A 27642-nucleotide genomic window follows, 5' to 3' on the forward strand; every position below is an offset into this window, starting at 1 on the left:
ATACACCCTTGAATTTTTTTAATAAAAATCTCAGGTACAAGCTTTGACCTTGGTGTGACATGCACTAATCACCGCCGGTTACTCTTTTGAAACCTTACAATCACCAAAGAACTTACCAAGTTAAAGCTTGGTTACGTCTCAGTTTGTACTTGTTGATCTGTACAACAGACAAAGTCTTCATCTGCGTTCAAATGAAACCCACTTTTCGCGCATGCGTAGCGCGACGACTATCACCACCGAACGTCCCTATTGCTACTTATAATAGTAGTAGATCCACACAGTTCAAATTAAATTAAAGTTCCCACCTTATTTGTTGAATTACTTAGCTGCTGAGTATTAATAGATAGCACATAATAATCATATTTCAGTCTGGACTAGCGTTTAACTGACATGTACCCATTAGGCAGCAGAGATAGAAGAAAATATATAATATATATGAACAGGCGCTATGTCTACTGCAACAACGTAACTTAACGGCCGAAGACGAAACCACTGAGTAAAACCAGCAGTTTATTTATTTTCTGTATTATAATTATTTCGGTATATTTTAGTTTGTTCAAACAGTGGTTTATAGGTGCATGTAATAAATATTAAAAAAGACATGAATATTATCATTATGATAAGTCATTTAACCATGAACTACGATTTTTTACGTGGCAGTCCGTCTACGCAGGTTAATATATCGTGTATGTAGAATGGAACAGAGCTGAAGAGTCTGAATGTTGTTAAGGTCGACATATTTGATGCTGTTTGTGATAGTTGAATGGAGTTTGGGGTCAAATAACTCTGTGTTGTTTGTTTAGGTTCATTACAAATTTGGAGTATCATACTACGGCATTGAAGAAAATAAATAAAGACACAAGAAAATAAATATTGTGTGTATTAATGGCGGTGCTAAATTGTACTGGCCAGGGATAAATAATATTTAACATACTACGCTGTGAACGCAGTTTTGCCAATCGTCATCTATAATTGAAATTGAAGAATAGGTGATAGTAGCGAGAAACGTCGATTAATCTGTTCAATTAGATCATCATAGATTCATCTCTCAGATCCAGTTTTTTTGTTCAATCAAATCAACACACTTGTGCTGTTCATCAATTCCCGTGAACTGTCCAGTACAATCATGATCACATTCAAATCTCGGTAGTGTGCTAATATTGATTATATTATATCTAATTCGTATGGGAAGGTGGTAGTGGGGGAGGAAAAAAGGAAGGGAAGGCATGGAAGGAGGACAGATTGAAGGATGGCGGTGTGGATGTGCGATGTGAATTCAGCAACTAAATTCCACTCACATGAATGTATTATCTCAGTTCTGGTTTCTCCTTGACGGTCACAATGACTAGGACAAGTTATTCTGTGCCTCAGTGCAAATCAAAGACTGTTTGCACAATAGTATGATTATCAAGGTATTTTACCTTATGAGATATAAGGTGAATTAGTTGCAATTGCAGCCCCATTTAATCCTGTTATCTCACTAATTGGTTTGGGTGTCACTGATGTTTGATCACGTCGCGTAATATGCATCATTATCCACCTGTGTAAAGCAGCTCGTTGACCTCACACTGTGAATATCTAAACTCTGGAATGCATTATTTGATAGAATATGTGGATTGTGATACATGGTCAGTCTGGTTAACATCAGTGTGTGAAATAGCATAGACGACAGTCACATGGTATTCTAAATTTAGATAACTAGTATGAAGCTAAAGACGTAATAAGAGCTGACGCCATAGCAAGACAAGAATACGTGTTCTGATATGTCTTTGGTGATAACGTTTGTTGGTATTAAGACTATATAAATATAAGATTTTTCCTGACTGCTATATTATACAGGTTACTACATACTTTACTTCAGTATTATATGTATTAAATCAAGGAATGAGTATGTCACCAGAGTGATTTTGAAGACTTTATCTATCCCTTAATTGTAATTAGTGATAGCTGTAGAATCTGGAATTAAGAAATACTCTAATAATCATTTCATAGCATCTAGATATAGACAATCAACAACAAAACGACTTGTCTGTCAGATGGTGAATTTTGCATTTGTGTCAATTTCGCATTTTGTGTTTTCTGATGATTGGAATATCACACGATCACACACAATTCTCAGCTACATAAACAAGTGGTATCTATGAAGAGGAAATAGATAAGTAGACGGAAATGCAAATAAGGACATGGTAAATGAGAGAACTATATTTACGCCCATCTATTTCAATGCAGAATGAGTGAAATTATGTCAATATCCAGGGAGTGATTTAGTTTGTGATGTCTCAATTTACTTTGACTTGTGTAGCAATTATCACAAAGTGTCTCATGTAAGTAGTATTATTATACACACAGATTGAAAATCTGGCTGTACTACAGTCATGTTATGTTTACAACAGGGACCAACAGAACTTACATGTAACGCATGATGAAATAAAGTTATACACATTTAACCCTGATCGTCCCAACATTTTGGCCTTAGCTGCGTATATATACGACTTATATAAATATGACAGCATGACTGCAACTTGTAATAAGGGCGAACTAACAAAGTATTCACTCTGCTTATCTTCCAAATTGTGTTTGTGTCGCGGATGTTAATCTGTTTAAAGAAACCCTGACCTAACTTTAACCCTGCTCATCACACGCTGTGAATAGCTTGACAACATTGAAATGCATCTGCAGATGAGATCGTTTGATGGATGTCATTTGTAAAATAGGTGATTGTCATGTGACATATAACACGAGAATACTGTTGTTAGCAACAGGTCCAGTCTCGCAGAATTTACTAAACTAGACGCATGCGTTGTGAGCTATGACTACTACTTTGATACATCATCCGTCATTCAGCTGGCCTCAGTTGAACAGGTGAGTACCATCACGGTCACTCAACAAACGGTTAAGTATTGACCACTGCCCTTTGCAGGTTCTATGTTGCGAATGTCGTCACCGGGATAATGTGTGCCCTCGTCAAAATATCCTATGTGTATAATGTGTAGCACAACACGCAGTGGCGCACAGTAACGTCGCGCGAGAAGGCAACTTTGTTGTAATTGTGCCAACTGATAGGATGCGTGTTTCGTCTATCCGAAGCGTCAATGACGCCACAGTAACCCAGAAAGTGCCGAAAAACTAGTCTCAGATTCATGCAAGTTCTTCTATTCATCCATATTTAGGATACTATTTATTCGATGTTAAAGTATATGTAAAATATTTCTCATGCCGACTATCCATATCGTTATAATGTGAGTTGTTTAACCGGCTTCGTTTTAAGGTAGAGAGACAGGTTCGTGGGCACTTGGGAGTAATTTTTTTTTTGCTTTTTATTATCCAAACAGTCTTGGCTATAGACTGTTACAATTTTGTAAAATTATGAATAGTGGAACATACTAAAAAAAAAACGATTTTAGAATATAGATATCAGGTGCAAACATTCTCTCGTTTTAATGCTTAGCAAGATTTAGCAAGGCTGTACATAAATAATAAATAAGCAGCATGATGAAAAAAAGAAATGACGGGATCTCCATGTTATGCACTATATTTAACTTTTTACGAAACGATAATACATTTAAATTTGAACGTGTTAGTCATTTTAATTATGAGCATTAGCAAACTTCTTACTGAGTGAATTGTTATGCAAATTAGCAATTATCTCAGCTTCTTTTTAGTGCACATCCTAGGCGCTTTGACCTTTTGTTTTGAAATTTTCACAAATGATTGACTATTTGTTTATCTTCAAAACGCCGTCACTTTCTTCATAGTAAACAGATGTACCCCTAAACCAATGTTGACAGAAAACAGAAGCATGGTTTAGAAGCTAAATTTTTTTGAATCACTTTTGATCAAAAAAGCACATTTTTGTGCCTATTTCAAATTACAGTGTCCATAAACAAAAAATACTAACACAATTTTAAAATTCATACAATAAGCTTTCCGAAAATATATAGTTTTGTGGACAAGGGAGGTCATCTTGGTTTCGTTATCAACTAATTAAAATACCTGTCAGGTAAACTGTTTCTCTACCTTAATCCCATCAATAAAAGTACTCAAACTCGGTTAAATACATATAAATTAAAACAACAGACCCCCGGGGGCAGTTGATATATAGTTGGGTAAGGAGGTGCCCCTGAGTGCTCAAAAGTGTGAAAATTTTTATACCTGGATAGTGGCAAAATCTATACCCATATTTATACCAAAGTACCATTTCTATCATCACTGTTTATTTAAAAAAAAACAGTTACCGTATTTGATCTATTAGAAGTGCATCTCCTATAGAAGCACACGTAGGCCAACAGTTGCAATATATATTCATTTCTTAAAGTATGTATTTGACCATAGAAACACCTCTGTCACTTACATAAGAGCATATTATTAACACAATGTTCAGGTTATTTATACCAAATCAAAAAATATTACCGATTTTTATACCTATCTTGACCAGAAATAAGACCGATATTTATACCTAAAATCCGAACAAACAAGACCCATTTCAGGGGCACGTCCCCATTAGGCAAGTTCTATGTATTGCCCCCGGAACAGACTCAGCCCGGCCCAATTCTAGACAGGCAAACCTAACATTGTACCTAAAATCAAGCAAATCTAAACTTCATTCTATAAAAAAACAGCTAAAAATTACAACCCCGTAAAGTGCCCTTCGGGGAATGACTGAAATAACGTGCGACGATTCTGCAATCATCGTGCTATACACCCTCTAATGGAATGGATCGCATTGCAAATGAGACTGTCTTTGAACAAAATTACGGGACTAAAACATTGCGCGATTCAACGCCAACTTCAAAATATTATATTACTCAACACTTTCAAGCACTGAAGTGCGATTTCGAAAAGGGGTAACACTTTTGAATAATGAAAGTGAAAAATTGAAAAATACCTGTTGCTTAATGGACGATTGAATCGCCACGCGGGAACGCGACAATGTATTCGTTACTTTTGATCTCTCATTATGCAAACATTTCTACTCAAAATATAAAGCATATCAGAAAATAAACTCTTACGTTCCCAATCTTATTCTGTCTCTAATTTTCAAGACAGACAATTATTATTCTTTACAAATAATGGAAAATGTTACTGTTCTATAATGTACATTGCAGGTCACGCACGAGATCATCACGTAGACGAAGCGTGGGAAAATAGCTGACTGATACATTGTTGATTCTACTTGCCTTTGATATATTATTAGCTTCCCTAGCGCATCAATAAAATGAACAGCCTAAACTTAAAAATAGGATTTGGATTTTTTCTGTTCATTTCAAAATCGAAATGACGATGTTCTCACCACAAGCATAAATTTAAATTGCGATTACTTGCCGCCAATTCATCAGTTGAACCAAAAATGTTGGATTCCAGAAAATATTTGAAATTAACTTGTCTGTCATTAGCCACGGTCCCAATAAGTTTATTGTAACATCCAAATACCAGGTTCACAAATGTTTAAATGAACAAAATGATCTTATGTTATTAAACGCACTTTTGAAATGTTCATTCATTTCGCTTATATTATCAAATGTTATACGTCAGTTTTTCAGATGAGGAATATCATAGTTTAACTTCTAATCACAGAGTTAGTATGGAAGAAATGAGAAATGAGAGCAAGCATAGTGTGGTATTATGTGCAATATATCGATGTTGTCTTGTAGAAAAGATCTATTTAATAAATTTGTATTCTTTCCGTTTATAAAAAATATTTATATCTCGAATTCATCTTCGATAATATAAATGTATGTGGCTTCAACTTTCTCGCATTTTTTACAAACTCGTTTGTCAGTATGGGTCAGATTTGGGTTTCGTAACTTTCCAGTAAATTGTATATGTTCGTACATTATAGTTACACGCATTTTACTCCTAAACAATATATTCATTTCAAACTAAGTGATTCTGCATTGTATCATGATGCTAGAAGATACGGACTGAGGGGTACAATTAAGAACGTATTTAGTGGTATATAGAAGTTCGAAGCTCATATCAATTTGATTTCTAAAAACAAACCTTGACAATTATTAAATCCGTAATTCTGTCAACTTTCAAAATTATTTGTCGAATTTGGAGATAAAACACGACATAAATGTGGGTGTCTGAGTGTGTCAACAGTAACATTAATCCAACCCCACGATTTGCAATGGCCCTTACAGAACGTGGATTACATATTTTGACGCGAAACCCACCCTGGTGTTCCATTAAATTAAATAATTCAATGTCCGAATGCGAAATGCACACTATGACAAACAGTTTGCTGAGTGACCGAGCTACAACTAAAAGGTAGCCTTGTTTTACAGAATATTTTTTAATATTTCCGGACGATCAAATGTCTGATGGCATCATAAAGAGTTTGTACATCTGATGTCTTGAGTGACAGGTGGTATATTCTACAGGACAAACTATTGACATTTTCTCTTTACAGGTTAATATAAAACAACGCAGAACAGAATGTTCATGAGAATCCGACTTCGTGATGTTATTCTCGTATGCCCGTTAGTTTGGGTGATACACTTAATGCTCTATATGCCTGTTGAATCTAGAGGTATGAAACTAAGTCATTGTATGAGTTATGTGTGTAAGTTGATTATTACGACTTTAAAACTTCACACCATGTTATGAAATTGGAGACAATGTAAGACAATAAAAGGCATCACCCAAAGGTTGAATAATTTACGTGCTCATGTATTGGGAACTACATTGTATGATTGGTTTTGGGGCACTTTAGTATTTAAGGTTTAACCTGGTATTTTGTTTATCTTTCCATTGTAAAAAAACATATACATTATGACGTTAGGCAGTGTTTTACCCTCTTCCAATCGCAATGAACGAAATTCTAAATACATTAATAATATTTAAGTTATTATGCGGGTTAGCTGTGTTGGTAAGCCACTCCAAATTTCCAAATATTCTTCATAGTCTTTATATTCAAATAAGCATTACAGAATATATTTCATTATAAAGTCTATGTTTCTTCCTGCATGCTAGAACTGATAGTAAATTGAAACATCGATTATTCTTCTGATATCTGAACTTATTCTCTTTTTTATTGTAAAACAGATTTGTGAACTCGTTATAATGTCACGTCGATGGTTCATTTAAACACTGGGCAAAATCGTTGATATACAATTGTATACGCAGATATACATTTTGTGTATATTCACGGTATACGTTTAGTATACGCAGATATGATTACGTATACAAATCGTGGAATATACGTACATATGCGCTACGTATTTTTATGGTTTCTTTCACACATGCCCGCCTTGGGTGGCACGCAGCGTATACGTACGTATTTTACATGCATTCTCGTAGTACAATTAACGTTGTTTTACGAAGTCTGTATATTTACGCATACGTGGAGAATACTGTGCGCTTGGAATTGTCCGGTTTTATTTGGGATCGCGGCCGCCAGTACTTATAATAAATAATTACCGGAACTGTCGACTCGCATGGCGTCTTGAATCGATCTAAAAACGTCTCCTGTTTTGCCGAGTACATGTAATTGAGAAATGGCTATGTACAGGTACAATTTAGAAACGGTTGTTACTAATTTCTAAATAAAAAAAAAACATTTCCTGACTGAAATGTACCATCGCTTTGATATTAACGTGACGTCTTCATTTGTCTCACTATACACTGGTGAATTCGAACACAAGACAGGAAATTGCACAATAGAGTACACGTTGATTAATTGCAATATCATTCGCAAGCCTGAATGAATGCGAACAATACAAGTGTGAATATTTTGGCGAGTGTTAAAATACTTTCCATTCGGGTCGTGTGCGTCTTTCTCGGGGCCGGCTTGTGGTCTCATACACGTGAATGTTGGCCGATCGGCATTTTGGTAAGAATAGCCACAAAGTCCATACCAAGAAAGTGAAATGGATTCTCACTGAGACACATGTAACAAAATTGGTCGAATTTGCCGTCATCGCCATTTCTAGGGATTGTTTGATTACGGAGTTTCATTCCTATTCCATTTACCATCGTACGCTGCGTTATTTTCAGAATACGATCTATATCACCACAGTCACTCTACTAGTAGAGTGACTGTGATATCACCACATACACTCGGGACACATACAGTGAACAACGCTAAACATCGCATTTTCTCTCGTTCGGGTATATATATTCATTTCATCTTTGTGGTAGAGTGTCCCACAATTCTTTGCGCGAACAGGCGTCCGTAGAACACTGTCCAAAATAATGAGGGCGCAATACACTGGTTGGACGTTATCATTATGGGCTGAGTTGGAACCGTCGTCACTAACAAATCAAACACTACGTTTTTAGTACGTACAGAATAGTAAAATAACAAATATCTATATCACTGTTGGAAATAAAATAATAATCGAACATGATGAAACTGTGAAATGTCGAATTTCGCAATCGCACACCCCTACTAACAAAATGCTATACGCTAACGTGACTGAAGTGATGAGCCCTTTTGTAATCAGTTACGTAATTGTTGTATTAATCCAGGAACAAGATGTCCCATTTCCATCGTAGTTGTCGATTGTCTGACGTTCAGCGTTCAGGCTGATCTCAATCCCCATCTCATCTTCACCATGTCAAAGTTTATTCGGAAGTTTTGATAGATCTCGCCCACAGTCTTCAAGCATCTCGGATCACCAACAGTATGCGATCTTTAGTTACAACAGTAAATCGTTTGCGCAAGGAAGTCATGGCTACATCAAAACAGGCAGAAAAAGGCGTGCTATTTTAAAAACCGAAACCAAGTCATCACAAGAGAATGATATCAACCCTTTAAGAAGTTCTGAAAATCAGCGTCTCCGGATTGACCCTGCAGTATTTGTGTAAGTTGTGTTTAACTTTCAGTCGATGTAGCGTGTCTAGCTGTGTCATTTCAAACACGCATAGAAAAGTCACTGTTCAATTGTTCACACTTAGTTCATACCATTTCATTGTAACTATTATAACTTGTATTCAGTGGATCGATTTTGATTACAGCCTGTAAATCGCTATATACGAAATTTTATTTTATGTGTCAGAAAAAACGTAAGTATACGAAAGTCGAAAATTGATATCCGATCTAATTAATTGATCTCTTCACCCAAATTACTAGTAATTCATGTTGGCCTGGTTATACCATATGATGTCCATTTTTCCATGCTTTTGTCTGATCCTTCATTGTTTTCAAAGAGCTATACTCAAATTGACAAAGGGCTCAGGCTGTTCAGCAATTAACCGATACAGGCTAGTGTAAAGTGGGCGTTAGACTTGAATACAGTCTCTTGTTTTATTTTTTTATTAAATAAAATATGGTAGTGTATAAATGGCGATAGCGGTAACCCAACTTTCGTGGTAACCCGGCTCTCGCCATTTACACGCTCCCACTACCAACGAAGGAGCTACGACGCGATCCTCGAAACGTTGCCTGAACCAATCACAAACAAGAACAGACAATGAATTTTCGGATTAACACCTCTGTTTCCCCCACGCTGACCAACTTTTCCCCACACTAACGAAAAAATCTTTTGTCTTCTACTGACTTCCTGTAAGCAAGTGTGGGTGGATGTAGTCATATAGCACTACCGGTAATACTTCATACCAACTTGCATTTTAACAACAGTTTTATGTGGCATAATATTTGAGGCAAACATTTGAAATCACGGGATATGACCATTGCAATTAATTTTTTTCACGCTGTCTTATTTTTTTTTTTTTTCTTGAATGTGTCAACGTTTGTTCCAGCTACAGCTCGCGTGCATTTTTTTATTCTTGGTGATTGGCTTGCGTTTTCTTAACAAATGTTTCACCCCTATAATTTTAAATATAAAATACATAAGTTATTACTACAATGATTAGCACGTTTTGATTTCGAGCGGGAGGTAGGTTTGAATCTCATTACCCACTGTTGAGTCGGCAATATATTGAGTGAAAACTGTCCAGGTCACCAAACATTATAATACAACACCTTTTCCTATTCAAATTTGCTTGACAAATCTCTGTTACATATTCTATTTTAGGTACTGTTGCCAGAAAATGACAGAGAGAGACGAGAGTGTTTTTATACAGCATGGAAAAAACAAATAAAGAACCAAAGAGGAGATGAGTAAGTGTTAATTTATAGTTTTTATAATTTTGAATTCGTTTTATTCAAGCTTGTTAAAATAGCAGTAATAATAAATATAGTGTTAGTTATAAATAACATTTCTATCATTGCAGCTGACGGAATGTCGGGAAAAGAAGTTAAAGAGGAAGAACAAGAGATGTGGGAGATGGTGACGAAAGTTGTGGACATTATGATGTCAGATGGGGAAGACGGCGAAGAAGATCGGAAAGGAATGTTCATTGTGAGGTCTCCGACATTCAGGCCATGGCACTGCACGACTTGATTTTGGATTAAAACAACCAAGTGGCAAGGAGGCAACCGATCCGCATGTTCCAGAAATAAGTAGTACCACCATGTACCTGTCAAACCCCATGTGATTGCCCTAAGTTTTGATGACCAGCGTGATTTTTTTCTGATTCCTACCCAAATGAACCCTTTCAATATTTTTAGCTTATAACTGGAATTTTATTTCTTTTGTTTCATTGAATTTATAAATTACTTGAAATTCAACAATTAATGCATTTAATGTCGTTATTTCTGTTAAAGAAGTCCACTAAATTTAAACCACTTGAAATGAACTTATTTTTCACCTTCAATTAAATTGAAATTAAAACCCCATATGATTTATTTATGTATGTCGAGGAAGATTTGTGTACTTGTAAGTGTGTGTATTGTTATTACAAATAAATACTAAATCACTTGAATCACAAATGTACGTCTTTTATTCCCACCTTTGCAATTACCCCAAAACAACTCCTCAATATTAATTAACACGAAATTGCATTAGTTGCAATGTGTTATCGTTGACCGTAGATCTACTGTAAACGTTATTTCCGATTATGAACTGTTCACGTTACCCTGATCCTACTTGTGTTGAACATCGAGTGGCCAAATATTTCATTGTGAATCACCTCCCACGTTTAATTTCCTGTGGTATGCGATCTAGTCTGATGCAAGTCACGGGAGAACAGTCACTTGTAACTTACAGATAAAGAAAGGGTTAATGCCTCGTTGCTGGTCCTGTGTTCATAAAAAAAAACGTCTGATCACTGGGATGGCCATGGGTGTGGCAATAACCATTTCTTTATTATCTTTACATGTATATGACTGTAACAGGAGCTCGTGATATTGCTAGGTTGTTGTATTATGTTTATAAATAAATGTGTTGCGGTAGCAAACACGAGTAATACTGTCGATACTTTATTTATAAACAAAATACTAGTACGTAGAAAAATTACAAGCACGTGCGTCGCCCAAGAACCAAATTACTACGTGAATGATTAACCGGAAATAAAGCATGACCTAAAATATGTGACCTGTATGCAAATGTTCCTGAAAAATCAGCCAATAGCATGCGCTTTAAATATGCCTAGTATACGCAAAATATACGTAGATCTACGCCGATGTTAATTGCGTGCACTGGTTTATTGCGTGACAGTATACGCTACGTATACGTCGATCTGCGTCAGTATTAACTCTGTGCATTGGTTTATCACGTGTCCGTATATACTACGTATACGTAGGAATACGTTAGACAGCATTGTTCTGCATTAGGTGTACGTTAATGTGCGCACTGTATACTTCCGGTCTGCGTAAATATACTGTTGTGTATATTTACGTATCAGTATGTTCCGAATGTGTGAATATACGTTGCGTATTCCCCGTACATACGTTGAATGTACGTGTGCGCCGACCAACGTATATCTTCGAATATCGGGAATATACGCGTGCGAATACGCTAATGTACCCGCCATATACCAACGATTTTGCCCAGTGAAACTGAATGGTAAATTCTCCCTCTTTTAAGATTTAAAGGAAATAATATTTGTTTTTAATTGAAAATTATACGAATGTTAAATAGTTACTGTACGAATTGTATGAATGTACAAATCTGAAAGGTAAAGGTAAAATCACACTTACAAGCTTTTGATTGTGTTCATAGCCAAATGTTGAAACATAGACTGCACTTTGTTTATGATATTGGTAAAAATTTATATTCTCATTGAATATGAATAATTATTTTTACTGATGGTATTTTACTGATACTTCAACAACAAAAACTTAATTGTATGAATACCAATTTCAGCTACAATAAAATTTATATCGATATTATTTGTATTCACAGTGTGTGAATCGGGATGGGATGATTATGGTGATTATTGCTATTATTTCAGTGGAGATAAAAAGGAATGGAAAGATGCCAGAGATTGGTGCCGCGATGTGGACGCTGACCTAGCAAGTATTCACAGCAGTGGAGCAAATGTAAGAAACACAAATAACATTTTTGGTGTAGAAAAACAGAAGAACCGTATGAGATAGTACATGTCTTGTAAACAAATGTTGTTCCTTTTTGATTTAATTAATAAACAGGCAGTGTTACATACAATTATACTATGATGGGTAAGATTGAATATATCTTATTTTCCAATTGGATTTGATGTATTGCGTTAACACATGATGGAGGTAAAAACGGAGGTATATCTGCAATAGCTATCATATCTATGTGCATTTAAATGAGAATCTTTAAATGTTAATATAAGATAATAAAATAATATACCAGTACAGTCGTTTGATCTCGCCCAGGGCCGACATTTGCTAGTTACTCCTGCCAGTACGATATCAACTTGCTGATTGGGCGAAAGGCGGTCACTTGGAATGAAATACAGTTTAGACAATTCACACACACCCCTACCTTTGATTACGTCGACAGAACAAGGAATGTCAATTTAAACACGTAAACAAATATTTTGGCTGGCAGGATCACTTATGCAATTTTTTGAACATAACAACAAAATATTGTCAATGGCTAATTGCGGCCGGGTTTTATAAACCTAATTATTCGACATCCAGACAATTCCCGGTCACATAGAATAATGACGGAAATGACAGATGTATTTCATATTATCGGTCTCATCGATGTGGACGCTACCGATCATTCATGAAATTATTGTCATTGAATTTACGAGATGTGTTGTTATGCATATACAATCACAATACCACATTAGTTTAGGCAATTCAAACTTAGGACAAGACAATTGGTAATGCTGAAAAGATTAGAATTTGAATTATCTCTAAACCAAACAATAAATAATATAGTAGCAATAATATTAGCACGTTAGTCCAGCATCTATATGGGTTGATTATCATTAAACACAAGAAGAATATATTCTACGCACTAGTTTGCAGTTGCCGATATGACCCAAAGCCTTCGTTCCTGTTAGCCTTTGCAGGTTTAGTGCCGATAAGTGTCCCAATTAGTAATAATGGGTGACATTTGCGTGTTGTGGTTTGTGTTGATACAATGGGAGAACGGGTCCTTTGGTAATAATCGCAACACCACTGGGTGATTAAAGATAAAATATATATAAGGGGAGATATGACTCCCTCCTTTGATGTCAATTTAATCACTTAATGTATATATAGGACTGGATATCGGATCATTTTGACGGTTGGATAGGACTGAATGATAGAGATACAAGTGACTATGTTTGGAGTGATGGGACAGATGTTGGTTACACGTAAGTGTGAATGTATATTTTATTTGTATATATTATTGTGTTTTATTCGCAATATGTGTTGTTTTTCTTGAAGGGGTAAAATATAAATGAATCTTATATATGGTAATATTATATTTATGTTGCCTTCGCAAATTTAGCGTCATTACTACACTGTATTTACGTTAAATTGCACATAATTTGTTTTCAATTTATTCAAATGGAATAGCTGGATTAGTTATAGAATATAGTTGGACAATGATATTTACAAAAAGTACATCCCAACAAATCGTTAATGGGATTTGCTGGAAGATTTTTTTTTCAAAAATAACAATAGATCTCATTAGATTGGACATATCAACACGAACATGATTCATTCATAAGTTTTTGATCACCGACAAATCATGATAATGTTTTATTTGGTTCACATAATTAGATCAAAATATAGATTGAGTTACTTTGGGAGGATACATTTTCTGATGAAATAATTAACTCATAAGCAAGAAATATACATATAGAAATTTAAGCAACATGACCATACATGAATAATAATTTGAACTTGAACTATCCAAATTATTAATTTTCTTTTTCATGGTCTCAACTATTAGTATTTTTTTCCATATACCAGCTTCCAACTGCCTAAACAAATTTAGCACAGCCACAGTAATTCAGATAAATTATACGTGCTTACCTTCATAGGAATATTTTTGGTTGAATTTATAAGTCTAAACATCTGCCCATGTCATAGTAATCATATCTTACAAGAACTCAATCTCTTGAGTATGTTTGCATTGTATGTGAGGTAATCCTGAATAGTACGTTAGTATTTAAGCACGAGTTTAAGCATATATTGTCACTGTTATCAATGTACAAGTAAGTGTTCGACATCATGTCGCTGTTCTTCTTTTTACGTACATATTTTATCATAAAGACATTGGGAACCATTCCAACCAAATAATGGGGCAGAATTATTTAGAGATACCCAAGATGCTGTTGTAATGGAGAGCAATGGTGAATGGAATGACCTTGATGAAGAATTGACAAAAAAATACGTCTGTAAAAGAAGTGATGGTAATACTTGCATTGTTATCCAACTCTGTCAAATCATTGAATTGTTGTGAAAATACTTCTTTGGCAGGCATTATACTTTACATTTTCCACTCTCATTCTAGTTACTTTTATTGGAAAAGATCACACATGCATGTTTTCGTATATGCAAAGAGTTGTGCATAATATGTCATGTTTATTTAAACAAGCCTAAAGCATGGAATGAGTATATTTAACTTGACTTGTGTGTGTATAATGCAACATACAAATGATTTAAAATTAGAACAATTAATTCAGTATGAAACAATTTAACTGAAGAATACATCACGTTTTAGTTGTTTGAGTCTACAATGCTGCAAACAACTCTGGTAATTTTAAAAAAATGGACAAATTATTAGATATTTGTTTCCAGAGAAGTGCCTGTCTTACCCATGTGAGAATAGCGGGACTTGTATAGATTGCAGCAAAGATGGAAGTTGTGACTCTTACCGTTGTGACTGTGCGTGCATAGGATATCATGGTGGAAACTGTGAAACTAGTAAGTATGATCTTAGATACATGTTTATCCAAAGCATTACACTTATTAATTAGTTAAAATAATTTCTAAATTTGCATGTGAAATGTTTTTGTTCACATTTATATTTCAGAATGCACTGACATTGACAATTGTGATCAAGTATGTTGTACTACCAGTTCGGACCATTACTGTGGTGGTGAATGTGATTATGATTATGGGTGCCCTAACTCTACTGACTGGACAACATGTGAAAGAGCATATGACCTTGTTAGTCAGGATGGATATGAGAGACGATACTGTCAAGGTAAATATAAACAAATGGCTATAAAGGTAGCTTGATTGATGTATAGCGTAGCCATTATTAATTGTATTTGTGATAATACATCATTCGTTCGTTTTTACAGCAAGGTGTTCCTGGAGAGATGACAGTACTTTGTGTTACCCAGGCAGATGCCGTGACTCACGAGAGTCGTGCCAGTGCGCGGAGGGATATGCAAGTGAAACAACTAACTGCCTTAATAGTACGTGCACATTTTAAAGTGTAATTATACGAGTTACTTACTCTGTTAGGCATACACTTTTATGCAACAATCCTATTAGAGGAAAATAGGTGGTATAATATAACATGTTGCATGTTTATGGACTAGTTGCGCATTTCCTATTTATTATTCTAATTTGACCCTATTTTCCGTAGGTATACATTTACAATATGTAAAAACATATTTCCCACTTAGGAACAATTACATCTGATTATTAATGATGCTGGAACACTACATGTACTTTGTGTGACTGGATTGTTTTTGTATAGTTGTAAGCAACCACGGGCACAGTCTGTCAGTACTACTAATAGACATACCGCACTGTATATCTAAATATTAATCAATGCAATCACATGTAATTCGCATGTTCAACCATGTTACGTTGCATTTGTGCTACAGGATTACTACTATTTCTGTGATTGTCACTTGTGAATTTTTCCAAATCTGTTTCAGTTGTTGAACAGCCAAGCTTAGACTGGTGTCTAGCAAAGCTCATAGAAAGGACATCGGGCAATGAAACCACGTTGATTGATAGAAATTGCATCAATGACACAAATGTATATATAGGTCCTCACCATGCACTTCAATTTAACATCATCGAAGTTGACTGGGATTCCCATTTCTACGGACCAAACCCAGATGAATATCCACCCGCTCACTATGTGGACGATGTTAGCATTGGTATTGTGGCAGCATCGTTTACATGGGAAGTAAAAAACAAAGGTAAGTCATTATGTATTGCGCTGGTCAGTTTTGTTAACGGTGTATTGAAATAGTAGTCCACCAGTCTGTTTATTTAGGAACTAATCTGGTAATATCATTATGATACTTAAATCAGATGATTTGGTACTGGATTCCGGTCACATAGAATGTTCCAGTAATTATACCAAAGAAAATCCGAACAAGGGTATTCATGATTGTACTGAACGAGACTATACAAACATCACTCTTCAACATGAAGACAGGTAATGTAGTTCAATTATGACAGTATACACGTAATTAACAAACGAATAAATAAAATAATTAGTTCATTAATGGTTTGTACAACATGTTCTGCTTTATCCTTCAATTCAGAGTTGTGGTGACCGCTAGAAGTATTAATGGTGGTAACATCGATATTAGTAATAAAGATGATATTGAGAATGTAGTAGTTGATAGGTATTATTATAATGGTATTGACGTCGACGGAACTGTCGTTTTTGTCGTGGACTTGGAGAGGCCGTATCATTGTTCAGAAAATTCAGATTGTGATGATAACATGTTGGATGTAGGTGATCCTTATACAACAAATGTAAGTATTGTTTTTGTAGAGATATAATCAGCCGAGTGTAACAATTATCAATACTTCTTTCAAATATTACATCATTGTTCGATTCGTTATTGAATAATACGTAGTGTTAATTTAATCACAGACTATTATACTCAAAATTAATGAGTTGATTTGAAGTTGAGTCTAAAAATACACAATTATATTGCAACTTGATCCTGGAAATAACATGGTAATTACCAGAAATGATCACTAAACCAATAAAGGAGATGGGAAACAAAAATATCCTACCAACCCAATACAAACGCCACAGTATTGTATACTGTTTATATTTACCAATTCATGGCCCAAAAAATGATGAATTAAATTATGACACTCTTTTTTTGACAATCGCGTGCATTGTTTTACATAGGGAAATCTCAGTGTAACGTGGTCGGGTTGGATAGATGATGTATCAGGTTTGAATGGTTTTCACTGGCAGATATATGTTCTTGCTGCAACGAACTCTACTGAGCTCGACTATGTTTATCCCCCATTGGATGAAGGTTTCCATGATGCACATTCGGTCGGATGTAATGTATCATTACCAAATGCAGGTAGTTATTTATAAACACATGTGCTATTTCCAATTTTATTTTACATATAACAGTTCCTGTATATAGTAAATTAAACGCCGATTTCATTACATGAAGATTTAAAATTTAACCATTGTATTCGTAAAGTGCTATTCCGGATATAGAAATATATATCTGTTTACTTAACAATTCCTAAATCGAAATTACAAGAAGTCAAAAGACCCAACAAAAACACCGCACATATAGTTATGACAATAACATATGACATAGTCCACATGTTAAGTGTAAGAAAAGTGTCATCATCTGTTGATGAAACGGTTTGCTCAGATTGGTATAAATAAATAAATTCCAGGAGTATACTGTGTTCTCTTAATGGTGGATGACGTGGCGGGAAGCTATTGCATTGCACGACGATTCATAACATTTGACAATGAAAATGTCGTTACCATTCACAATAAAGAATCACCTATCGTAGTTGAGTCCGCTATAACAAATCCAAGTAACAATGACCTATGGCAAACTGATCTTCAGGATAAACACCACAACGGAAAACAGGTACAATATCAATTGGTTTACTATTTCCTTGTTAGTGTTGGTACTCTATACACGATATAACGAATAAGCGTATCTCTACACTGAATTACAAAGTAAATAACGCGTTAGTAAGAGCATGACATACTATTAATAATCCCACTCAAAATGAAACTCTTACATTTTATTTTGTAGGTTCATATTGTATGGAATGACCACTTCCGCAATACACATCACGATTTAAACAGTTTTTTGGGTTCCATAGCAGCACACGTTCCGGACATTCCCGAACCTTACGAAGAAAAGACTGGACAACCGCCGACGATCAGATCCCGTGAAGCTATACCAGGGGTGAATGGGATTGTCAAAACTGAAACAGTTTACGCAGTTGATCATCAAGGAGGGGAGAGTATTATTGAACCTCCCGATATGTGGTCCGATGTCCCAAATTTTCCAGTACGTATGCGAGAACCACCTTATTTGTAATGACTTATGAAACGCAAACACAAATATCACTTTAATCTGTTGCATTATTGTCGTTTATCATGACAGATCGAAGAACAATATTTCGATATTGAAAGGGTAGATGGAGATTCAATTCGTGTATGGATCCAATCTTATGACATCATTGGTAACACTGCTGTAGATGGAGTATTAATTCATGTAGATTCCACCCCGCCTAATATCTTTGATGTAGGACTAACGAAAGATGGAGTACACCAACTTGCAGTGCACGACTCAATAGATCTATATGATATGAAGTAAGCCTTTCAGATGATATTGAAGAAGTGTCATTGCTTAAAATATGCAGCTATTTTGAATGTTACAAATAGGACAATAATTATCGATTAATTTCTTCTACATGCGATTTGTCTTAATTGTATAATCATTACATTATTTTCTGACATATTGTTATTGTGTAGTTATTGGGCACCTAATTTAAACTGCTTATACTCTTTATCATTCAGTGTAACGTTTCGAACCTATGACCAACATAGTGGTCTGTTTGATATTAAATGGGAATTGATGGATATGGCCGACATGACAGAGACAATTGCCAGTGGCACAGTGGCTGTCCAGAAACAGGTATACACCTCACATACTCTGTTGTTTACCATCAAAATTAGAATGTGTATAAGAATACTCTGAATAACATTTGGGTTATATATAGACTAACGTTCTTTGGCAAACTACTAACTATACTTGTATGTAATGTCGTATTTACAGGATGGCACGTGTGAGTCCAAATCTTGTATATGTATTCCAAAGGGCGAGTGTTATGGTACAGATTATGGCATACTAATGGATAAAAATGATTTCAATAATACATCTGGTACACATGATTACGATTACGTAATTACTATTACTGTCAGAAATAATGCGTTTCTGATGACAACACATCACTTCCAGGTACATTGTAAAATTAGTTGTTATCTATAAAAAAAATCTTATATATTTACATTGGCAAATATCGTATAAAGCAATGCGTTATGTGCTTGCTGTCTCTTGATTTTAATATATTCTATTAATCTAAAACAGAAAGTAAAGTAGCCAATACATTTTGTAATTTCAGATAACTATCGACACAAGTCCACCTACAGCAGGAACAGTTCACGAAGGTCATGGCAGCAACGACATTGATTATCAGCACGATTTCAACATCAATGCATGGTGGAATGGATTCTTTGATAAAGAGAGTGGTGTCATGACGTATATGTATGTATTTGCTGACATGTGTGCAGATGATAAAACAACACTGCATACTAAGTATGAGGTTTGTATTATAGCTGATAATAAACACATATTGTTTATTCCGCATGAACATCACTGGTGGAATCAGATATATACATTTAGATGCATAATATATTATCATTTTCGTAACATCTTTTGTAATTGCAGTTATTGGAAATAATAAGTGTAAATACTTACATGTCATGACGGAAATCAATCTGGATTTCATCTGAAAAAATAGATATTGCCATAATTTGTATTGGGAAGGAAATAACGCATCTTGTAATTATAATGAGTGTACTTCCACAGTATGTAAATATCACAGCAACACGTGCGAGTTGGACAGCACCTGGACCTGGTAAATACTATTGTACAGTTATAGCTTATAACCACGCCTTAGATCCTTCATTGCCTGTATGTTCAGATGGCATAGTTATTGACGTCACTAAACCAATAATAGAGGAGATCAGAATTACAAATCTTCGGATACATGGTGGACTCATTCAAGACAACAATGGCACTATATGGATGGTTAATGATCATGGTTACAGATACCACATTAATGAATCAGTTGAAGACTGTAGGTAGGTGTAATAATAAGTTTGGTTATAACCAATGCATAATAGTTATGTCTGTAATTCGAGAACATCTATTAATTATCATGTTAATATGATTATTCAACGTATCTCACAATAGAAACGTCCGCCCAGTAGATGATGCCAGTGTGTGGCCTTTGAGTTATGGTAATATTCATCATTTATCGTGTAATGACAGCAGACCACTGTCTGATAATGCTTTTCTCATTAATGAGCATAAGGTACAGTAATTCATTACACGGACAGTACCATTGTCACATTCTGTTTGTTGTACACATTATATGTATTTCGTCACTGCCATATTCAATGCTAATTAATATTTCAATTGAAGGTTTCCGTTTCGTGGCGAGGTGGAGATCCAGAAAGTGGTATATACGATTATCTGATTGGTTTTAGTAGCACAGAAGACGAACTGGCCCCTGATATACTTTCATATACTGCCACACATTCTCACGCAAAATTCACTGCTTTCCATCTACAATTAGAACAAGGGACAGAATTTTACGTCATTCTTCATGCAATTAATGGAGCCATGATAACAACAACAAAGGTGTGTATGGTCTTTTTCCAGGTGCCTTTTGAACATGTCAATTCACTGACATTACCTTTAACATATTCATACCGATTTTAATGGAAGTTAATGAATGCTACAATGATATTACTGTGATAATTATTACTTCTGTATATAAAAATCGTGATAAAATGTTTTTTGTGTAATGTAGAAAATTGGACCGATAATTGTTGACGTTACCCCACCTGTTTTCACGGGGACGATTTATGTTGAATATGACACGACTAATTCAGGTTACCTGATAGCAAAATGGGATGAAAATGATTTTGATGAGACCGAGGACGAAGAACCATTATCAGATTACAGTGTCGCTGTTGGTAAGACCTGATTAATCGCGTTTTATTTTTCTACACTGATCGAAACGAAACATTCTGTTTTCTGTTGGAGAATAATAATTGATTATTGATATATATATATAGGTAATACACCATATGGAACACAGTTATTAGATTTTACGCCACTAGAAACGTTTAACAGTCCTATATGCGACAACACCGTACAACCGTCCTGTGTGGCTATTCCAGTGGATTCACTAGATTGGGATCTCCATGGTGACCACATATATTACATATCTATCAAAGTAAAAAACATTGGTGGTCAGAGTGTAACTGGAGTTTCTAATCCATACAAACATGTAGTTGGACTTCCAATTGCTGGTGTAGTATGGGACACAGTTGATCCAAATACATCAGTGGTAAGTCAAAGTTGGTGGTTTCTGATGCTGTCACATTGTCAGTGCTCTAGCCGAGTTGACTCCATCTGCAATCAAGATGGCTGTACCGTGTACGATCAAGTGTGTGATGTCGCCAACTAAAGATAAAACCAAAATATGTTCATTATCTCTGCTAAGATTGGTTGTCAGGCATATGTGACCCGAAAGCTTCACAACGCTGACCCAGATAAACAAGAAAATATAATGATTTTATGTTCCATATTTCGCATTTTAGTTTCTACATGATATAGATTACCAGTCAACGGCAACAGAGATACACTCAAAGTGGTATGGATTTGCCCGTCCAAATCAGGTTGTAACGTATGAGCTAGCAATCGGGACTTCCCCGGGAGATACTGATATATCTGACTTCATTTATCTTGGTACACAGACAGAACACTCGACCTTTAACCTGGACCTTTCGTCAAATCAGGTATATACAGTAACTGTCATATTACATTGTGATAGCATTGTATCATTGTTGAGATAAACCACTGGTTTGTGGTGAACTTGTTTGTTAATGTTGTAATGTTAAACGTTTTTTTTTTAATACGGCACAGTATTCGTTACTTTGATCTTACATATATCTTGGATTTTCATGCTCTAATACGCCTGCTCAGGCAATAATTTATTAATTATTTTCCTGTATTTTCTGTCATTATATTTGAGTTGTGTTCAGTTGAATTGAACTAAATTATAGGACACGTATTTTACAGATATACTTTGTGACAATTCGAGCATCCAGTGAATCTGGTTTTGTAGATGCCAGCTCTGATGGAATATTGATCATTCAAGATAGTGATTACATAGAGGGCGTTCAGGTATTTGATGGAGTTGATTGCACTACAGGAGGTAAACGAAATACTGTTTATGATAATTTCTGCACATAAATGGTATATTTTGTTTCATGTAATGTATCTAAACCAGTCGTACATAGCATAACATCACAACATTTCACTTCGTTTGTTTTACAGACATACAACAATTTCCAACAGATGAACATCATGATTATTATGGAAGATTCCGATGTGAAGAGGATATTGATTACCAGTCGTCCACATCTATCATCAACGCACATTGGGATATGCCAAATGAATCATTCCCTTACATCACTCATTTCGAGGTTATGGTACAGAGAGAAAACACATACAAGTAAATGATAAACACTATATAATATTTTGTTGTTGATATTATTATTCCTTGATCGCATGGCTCATAGACATAATACTAATTTCAATAATTTTATTCAGGACATTTTCAACATGGAATTCCAAGCATGTATATGATAGGTTGCCTCAAAATAACCACGTCCAGATAACTAATTTGGACTTGAGTCCAGGTGCTCATTATAGGACAGCCATAGCTTTCTGCCACCCAGAAGGCTGTTTTCAACCGATTGTTAGTAATGGATTTTGGGTGATTCCATTTCCACCGATTTCAGAAGGCATTGAGAATATTGAATATATCGAGTGAGTATATACATTATATTGACATATAATATCGTTAACATATCTAGGAGGTGATTCAATATAAAGAACACTAAAGTATGTTATATATAATTCAGGGATACAGCAGAATTAAGTTTTAGTTGGGTGGAATTCATCAATGTCGAAGTTGAAACTAGTCTTGAAAGCAGTGAATACATGGCATATTATGAATGGACGTTGTCTGTAGATTCTGAAACATCTAACCACGGAGATTTATTGTATCCATGGGAACGAATTATCGATCCTGTAAATGTAGATGGAAAGGTATGTGTGTCTATTGTATTAACTTGATATGACATATATATATATTTACCAGACTCGAACTGTGTCTTGATAATGTAATTTTGATAGTACGTCATAGCCGCGATCTTACGGTTGCGGAATACGTTTTTTTCCCATGATTGGCGTTTAAATAGACCGCATCGAATACCCATGTGAAGAACTATTCTGTCTCATTTACATAGTAGGCATAAACAAAATTAAAGTTATTCCACGGGAAATGGTTGAGTAATTTGCAGTAAATGTTTAATAATTACATTTTTTATAGTTATCCCACAATGTCGTACTGCAAAGTAAACTGGTCTTCACAGAGTGTATACAGTTGGCTATACGTGGAAATAACAAAGCTGGTTTATACTCTACAGTTTACAAGGAAATATACGACTGTGAATCGATTTATCCACAGTATATTACTCCAAATACAGTCATTGATGCCGTTGGCGACAGGAATGATGAGGGCGATGTGGAGTAAGTAAACTGAGGTTATACAATTCGTACAAGCTACCTACTCTCAGTTAATATATTTGGTTCTTAGAGAAACCTGTGGAAAAACTGTGTGGATAGTTGGTTACATGAATAACAAGTATCCTGTATTGCAATATTTGATATATATATATATATATAAAGCCTTTTCAATAGAGTTATTACCATTGTAATTCTATTTTCCTCACAGCACAATAAATGTAACATGTATTAATTTACCAAATTTATATCACAATAATAACTTCACAGTGATATCTACCTTGCTGTCAATGATGAATGGAATGAAGTGGATGCTGAATACACGTTATCGAAACATAAATTGTCTGCTGTTTGGCCAACTCTCAGACAATATAAGTATCTTTGGAAGGTTGTTGCAGATGAGTCTATTGATAGGTGGGCGTATGCTGAACCCAGCACAGAATTGAACTATGGAACCTACTCCTGTGGATCAGTCGAAGTACTGTCTTGCGGTTTTACTAAAGTAATTTTGGATTAGTTGTTCTCAAATACTACCACTCCCTACTATTGTACTTGCTATGTATTTTCTTACATATAATCCAACATTACTATTTGTAGGAAAACTTCGTTAACATCGACAATCTAGATCTTGAGTATGGTAGGAGGTATTACATATGTTTATATGCAAATGAGACACACATAGAAAAGGAAGACACATTGCAGATACTCCCCATGGTATCTGAATGTTCTGATGGTATAACCGTTGATTGGGCACCACCTGAGGCCGGCACTGTTTGGATTAACAGAGTAGGACACCACTATCAGGTTGGTTTATGTGAACCGGAAGCCTATACAAAATACACAGGGAATACGTAGACCAGATACTACTCAAGACGTGAAATCACATAGCAACAGTTGATAACCTCGTATTTCTATTTTTCAGACATCAACCTCTCACATGTACATCAATTGGATGGGGTTTACTGATATCGAAGAATCAGAAGCTCAGATGTCACATGATTCAGGAATTCAAAGATATGAATATGCGCTAGGTACATGTTAATGCTTTTTCGGTCTTCTTATTGTAAACTACAGCGTTGAATAAGAAACTAAACTATTTATAATGTATTTGACAGGATCATTTCCAGGAGGTGTGGACGTTCAAGACTTTGCTGATGTTGGAGTCACAAATTGGGCTGTTGCCCATAGTTTACAACTACGAGACGGGTACACCTATTATGTAACGCTTAAAGGTAGACCTATTAAAATTATCTTTCAGAGTGTAAACTAGATTAATTGACGTAATAAATCGTCGTGATACTTGCATGGTATATCTATCAGACGTGTCAGTGATATTGTACTTACAACTTGTGTTCATTGTTCAAAAAAAGCATGTAATACATATTATTGATAGTATTTTGATATTGTTTTAAATGTGTAACTATGCTATACTATGGATCAGGTATGAATTTATTTATTTTGTCTAATCGTATTTCTAATTTCATTCACAGCAATTGACTTTGTTGGTCTGTCCGTCAAATCAATTTCATCAGGAGTCACCATTGACACGTCATTGCCGTTGAAAACCAATGTGAAGATTGACGTTGGTGGCTCATATCACCATTCTACAACAATCCTCAGTGCATCATGGGAAATGTTGTTCTATGATGAAGAAAGTCGTGAGTTACATGAAATATCATCAATTGGCCTAAAATTGGCAAAGTACAAAAATGATAAATTTAAGTTCAAATGAGCACATTTTGTACGCCAGAGATTGTGCTTATCGGTTATGAACAAGAGTCTCATTGATACATATATACCGCAAACCGTGCAGTTGGACGCCCGACGCATCTCAACAATAATTTCTCTGGTTGCAGGACGCGGTATTTATTGATGGATTGTTTAAATTCATGAAACTACAATTAACTTTAATCCCCTCCGGAGACGGTGTGATTTATATTACTTGTTGTATCGTAGCAACATACATCAACATATCACTGGCGTATCTTTATTTTGCTCGAGCGACTGCAGTAATATGGACTATTGATACTCTCCAAACATTGAACATAGGTTGTGTACGAGTGTGACTTGAGATATTCATTTAGCCGGTAATGTGTGAAAATAACACTAACATATCATGGCTATACTTTAAATTTAAATTTATTATTTGTCTGACATCCGATCAAACAGAACGTGTGGAAACCTTTCTGTCTGTGTCATTGACAACGGTATCATCAATAACCGAATTTCACAGATCTACTACAACGAATTCACCATTTCATATTGTCTCGTTTTGATATTAATTGTGGAACTAAAGTCTGTCCATTTTGATGCATGCGACAATTAATGTGTTGACAATTTTACCGGTAACTCTTACGTAGCCTATGTTGCGAGTAGCAGCTACCCCATCCGTAACACTGGAATGGAACTGACGTACGCGTGTATATTTATGACCATTTTGTGACCAAATCAGTGATCGTTAGCCCAAATCCAGTTCACCTCAAACAATATATACAATTCTGAAGCATTCAATCCAATAAATAGGTTTGTTATGGAAAATGACCTGTAATTTTCAATTGTTTATTTGTTTCAATTTTGCCGGGGCCCTCTAATAGTTGTTTTGACGCTCGTGAATTGCAGTAGTAAATCCGTTCAACCTGCATCATCTAAACGTCAGTTCGTTTTAGTTAGTTTATGACTGATACAATAACAGGTTTAGTATTAGATATCAAGCATGCACAGGTTAACTGGGTAATTTATGATTTAATTTATCAAAATTTAGAACGCTGTGAAGTTTTGCCAAGTGATATTGTAAAAGCGTGTTTGACTATTGCCATTGTCATGACGAGGGAGGACTTTGTCATGTTTAATGCTTTCTAGTTTAATCCCGATGCCATAGCTACTGTGTAACATGTATTTTTGTGCAATTATTTACAGAAATATCTTATTATGAATGGGCTATTGGTTCTACACCAGCTATTGCTGACATTTTCCCGTTCACAGTCACAAACTGTGAGTATGGAACTGCAGAAAAGCTTGCCTTACAAGAAGGCCATTCTTACTTTATTTCAGTCAGAGTAAGTGTATGTGCGATACATTGAATATTCATTGATATAAATGACCGAATTTCGAGACGCCATATGTAGGCTTATTTGGGTTTTGTTTTATATAGGCTTTTAATGGTGCTGGTATGTCCGCAATGGCTACTTCGTGGGCAGTAACAATCGATACAAGTCCACCAGAACCAGGCATTGTATATGATGGTGAGAGAAACAGCACGGTCAAGGATTCCGATTACCAGGTTTTTTTCTTACATTGATCAATTCACCTTGGAAACGTTTGCGCCGTATTATTTAGTATGTAGTGTATTTACATCATTATCTTACAGTTTTTCCTTTTGAGATGCTGAAGTCACACTGTGAATGGGTTGCGGACATTATATATTTTATATCTATCGAATTTCGAACAAAAACATAATCATGTTTATCTTGCCGGATTATAAGTACTAATTAAATATTACATTGTGTACATATCTGCGCACATAGTCTTGCTCTGTGAAATTCAAGAATCTGACTTACACAACATGTAATACACATATTTGCTGATGGTGCTGTGTGTACTAACAACAAATATATAGTGCAGTATACACGGTAAAACCGTAGAAGTGTACGTAAGTACGAATGGAAGTATAATATATCATATAAACATATTGCAGTTTGATACATCAAATATAAATGCCTACTGGGAAGGATTCATGGATCCTCATTCGGGAATTGTTGATTATATTTG

The 27642-nt window shown here is 35.3% G+C and overlaps 2 long non-coding RNA genes across 2 annotated transcripts; both read left to right on the plus strand.

The window, feature by feature from the left end:
• The first annotated feature begins 20835 nt into the window (after positions 1–20835).
• Positions 20836–21184, plus strand: LOC146736538 (uncharacterized). Its single transcript, XR_014930943.1, has 2 exons — positions 20836–20913; positions 21086–21184. It is a non-coding gene; the product is annotated as an uncharacterized LOC146736538 (long non-coding RNA).
• A 3112-nt stretch (positions 21185–24296) lies between these two features.
• Positions 24297–24542, plus strand: LOC146736539 (uncharacterized). Its single transcript, XR_014930944.1, has 2 exons — positions 24297–24376; positions 24472–24542. It is a non-coding gene; the product is annotated as an uncharacterized LOC146736539 (long non-coding RNA).
• The last annotated feature ends 3100 nt before the right edge of the window (positions 24543–27642 follow it).

This window comes from Saccoglossus kowalevskii, chromosome 11, assembly GCF_978046115.1.
Source record: "Saccoglossus kowalevskii chromosome 11, keSacKowa6.1, whole genome shotgun sequence".
Lineage (NCBI taxonomy): Eukaryota > Metazoa > Hemichordata > Enteropneusta > Harrimaniidae > Saccoglossus > Saccoglossus kowalevskii.